Here is a 4,330-nt window from a genome sequence, read left to right on the forward strand (position 1 = left end):
GGCGCTCTGGCTTAATTAGTTAAAGCGCCTGTCTAGTAAACAGGAGATCCCCGGTTCAAATCCGGGCCGTGCCTTCTTTGTCAGTCTCCATTATAATATAATTTAATCATTGACTTTACATACTTTATTCTTTTCTTGTCATTTTCCTACCAATGCAAAGCAAAGTCACTTCTATCAATGCCTTATGTCTGCGTCACATATCCAACCGTCGCCGAATTTCAAACCCGCCAGGAAGTCGAACGCATTTTTCGCTTGAAATCTACCCTGTCACAATTATTGGACGGCGATCGGGAGGTGCTCTTTGAACAACCGTCATTAAAAAAACGATAGTTGGGCGGCATAAGGGCGGGCGCCGTGCGACCAGTTTTGGTCAACGATCAATAGGTCAATAGGCCAATATAGGTCGAGCAGTAATCGAGGAGACACCGGCCATATTCCTGGCGAAAATGCACTTTGGGGCTCGCAGAGAAGTCTAGCAGTTGCAGGGGCCGTCACATATCCAAAACGAAGCCAGTCCGACTTCTCTGCAAGCTAAAAAGAGTATTTTTGCCAGGAATACGGCCGGTGTCTGCTCGATTACTGCGGGCTCCGCCGTATTTTTTAGGGCTCCCCACGTTTCTCAAACTACCACTATCCGTATCTCACGCGACTTTTACGAAGTCCATGTCTCAGGCTTCCTTTACCCCACTTCCGCGTAGGACTGGAGTGACCCTTTCCTTTTGATCGAAACGAGACAAACGAACATGGTTGGATTCTAACATCCCACCCTTCCACCTACCACCTAGCTACTCCCTCTCTTTTTGGGTTGTCCCACCCCCAAACTTGGTGCTGTTGACTGGGCGGCGTACCCGTCGAGTGGCAACGCAGATCCAAGGCCAAAATGAGCCTATAAAAAGGGTGGCATTTTGGAGACCCCCGTCCCTCGATGTCAGCTCCTATATTATATTCGAGCCGACAAAACTTTTGCAAACTGTGAATGAAAATCTATGTTTAAATCACAATCAATACCACAAAAAAAGACACGAACAAAAATATATCAGATGCAATTTATTGGTGAAATCATTGAAAATGTTGGTGTAGGCCTATTAAACCAGAGTCCACTTTAAGATTTAAAAAATAAATAAAAGAAGAACAAAACAAAAATAGCATTCCACTTTTTATTGTAAATGTACCACAGTCATATTGTGTTTAATCTGCAATAAAATTGTATAAAACTACAATGGCACAATACGAGTTACACCTCATACAGTGTGAGTAAAAAAAAAAGTTTACACCTAGAAAATTGCTAATTATTTTTAAAATCATCTATGAACAGTAAATCATTATACTTATGAAAGAATGTTTTATCCCGAATCATTTTGTATCATTTTTGTGTAGTATGTGTTCACGCTTTGATGAACAGGAGGCATTGTTTGCGTGAGTGCAAAATTCGACTTGCGCCAGAGTTGCTTATGTGATGTTTGAATAAAACAATTGGGATTTTGGTATTAATTCGGTCTTTGCAGATCCAAATAACATCCCTAACAAAATGAATCATACCACACATATCAAATATCGAATATCAAATTACCAACAGGCATGTTGTACGCGCGCGCGCGTGCGTGTGTGTGTGTGCGTGTGTGTGTGTGTGTGTGCGTGTGTGAGTGACTTTGCTTCTGCAAAAAGCATATGCAATGCATTTCATTTGATACATTCAATTCATTCTCTCACTCCGCTAATCCGAACATAATACATACTGTAGGCATCACTTTGGCGCAAGTCAATTTTTGCACTCTCTCAAACAATGCCTCCTGTTCATCCAAGCGTGATCAAATACCATACACAAGTGATACCAAATGATTTGGGATAACACACTCTTTCATAAGATGTATAATAATTTACTGTTCATAGACGATTTTAAAAATAATTAGCAATTTTCTAGGTGTAAACTTTTTTTGGACTCACACGGTATATATGTATTCATACTATTATCTGCCGTCTTCATGTAGATGTATTATATTTATTATTGTTTTTTAAAGTTAGAGCCATTTAATTATAAATAACAATGTATATATAGCTGCATATTGATTTAAACGGTATTTGTATTATTGAATTTACATTATATAGGTTATATATGGACATATGGACTAACTCATTCACTAAATCAATTAATGATGATCATTTTAATTCATTTTGATATGGACTTAATTCAACTTCAGTAATTTTAATGATTCATTATTGTATAATGATAATAATAATATTCCACTTTTATATAGCGCTTAAAGTCATCTGGAACAGAGCAACCTACCTCTTTGGCGAGCTTCAAGTGTGGCAACTTGGAATGTTCGAGGACTCACAACGGGAAAGCTGGAGGTGGTACTCAATGAAATGTTGAGATGTAATGTACCCATAGTGGAAGTAGCAGAACACTGGTGGCTTGACCAAGGACGGTTTCATACAGATGGAGGTGAAACAGTGTACTATTCTGGAAGGGAATCTGGACGAAGACGTAGTGGTGTTGGGTTTATCATCAATAAAGAGATGTCAAAGGCAGTGATGGGATACAACCCTGTTAACGATAGGATCATTACATTAAGGATGAAGGCCCATCCCATGAACATCACAGTAGTTCAAGTATATGCCCCAACAACAGATGCTACTGAGGAAGAAATGGACAACTTTTATGGAGTCTTACAAAATACACTGGACAGTATCTCAGGGAGGGATATCACAATGATGATTGGAGACTGTAAAGCCAAAGTGGGAAAGGATGGTAGAGAAACTTGCAACATTGGAAAGTTTGGTTTAGGTGACAGAAATGAGCGTGGAGACAGGCTTGTGGAGTTTTGCACTGCAAATGACCTAGTCATTGGCAATACCATGTTTCAGCATCACAAGAGGCAACTATGGACCTGGAGACGTCCTGGAGATAGAGTGAAGAATCAGATAGATTATATCATGATTAAAAGAAGGTGGAGGGCAATTTTACAGGATGTTAAGACAAGACCAAGTGCCGATTGTGGGAGTGACCACCAAATGTTGCTCGGTAAACTGAAACTGAGACTCAAGTCCAAGAAGACAACTGCTCAACCAGTCAGGTTTGATGTGATGAATTATACCAGCACAGTTCACTACTGAGATTGGTAACAGATTCATGCCACTTCTACAAATGGCAGAAGAAGATGTGAAGCCAGAAGTGCTGTGGGCAACCACATCAGATGTCCTGAAAAAGACTGCTCAGGAATACATACCACGGAAGAAAAGGCAAAAACAGGAATGGCTAACAACTAGTACAATGGAAATTGTAAGTAAAAGAAGGCAAGCAAAATCAGAAGGGAGACACGCAGAATGGAGACAACTAAATAAGGAATATAACCAAAAAGCATGTGAAGATAAAAGAGCATTCCTAGAAGGAAAATGTGAAGAAATGGGAAATGCAGCAAAGAAGCACAACATGAAGAAAGTTTTCAAACTTGTAAAAGAGATTACTGGTGACAGAAGCATGAAGACTGATGTTGTGAATGACAAAAAACTCTGACAGAGGAAATGGACATAAAACAGAGATGGGCAGAGTACTGCAGGGATTTGTACAGCAGTAGAGAGCCAGGTCAAAGAGACAACAGACAGGTCGAGGAAGACAGAGAACCACCTCCACTGAGATCGGAAGTTGAATGGGCTCTGAACCATATAGATAATGGTAAATCTCCTGGAATGGACAAAATACCTATTGAAGTATGGAAAGCAACAGGTGAAATAGGTATTGATCTCTTATGGCGGCTATCTATCAAGATATGGGAGAATGAAGAATGGCCCAAAGACTGGTGCAGAGCTATTTTCATACATTTACCTAAGAAAGGCAATCAGAAAGAATGTTCTAATCATAGAACCATCAGTCTTCTTGTTCATGCGAGCAAAATACTATTAAAGATCATCATTGGCAGGATGAAAAGGAGGTACATTGATGAAATGTCAGAAGAGCAAGCGGGCTTTGTGCCTGGCAAAGGTACTAGGATTCCCAGCACACCTGGTGAGATTAATAACCAAGCTTTATGAAGATCAAGAAGCAGCTGTTCGGACTAGTGTTGGTGATACTGAGTGGTTTCCGATAGAAAGAGGTGTCAGGCAAGGATGTATATTGTCTCCAGACCTATTTAATATTTACTCAGAAGATATAATACGAACTGTGGCTGAAGGTTTTGAAGGCGGAGTGAACATTGGAGGACAGAGAAGGCACAATCTCAGGTATGCAGAATGTGATACAACTTTAATAATGTACCAGCAGGGAAGAGCTGCTGGACATGCTGAGAAGAACAAAACAGGCCAGTTATGAAAAGAATCTCCTCTTAAACAC

The 4,330-nt window shown here is 40.1% G+C and overlaps 1 non-coding gene across 1 annotated transcript; it reads left to right on the forward strand.

The window, feature by feature from the left end:
- Positions 1–74, forward strand: TRNAT-AGU. The gene has a single exon. It is a non-coding gene; the product is annotated as a tRNA-Thr (tRNA).
- The last annotated feature ends 4,256 nt before the right edge of the window (positions 75–4,330 follow it).

The sequence above is a fragment of the Strongylocentrotus purpuratus genome, unplaced genomic scaffold (assembly GCF_000002235.5).
Source record: "Strongylocentrotus purpuratus isolate Spur 01 unplaced genomic scaffold, Spur_5.0 spur5_scaffold_5, whole genome shotgun sequence".
NCBI lineage: Eukaryota > Metazoa > Echinodermata > Echinoidea > Camarodonta > Strongylocentrotidae > Strongylocentrotus > Strongylocentrotus purpuratus.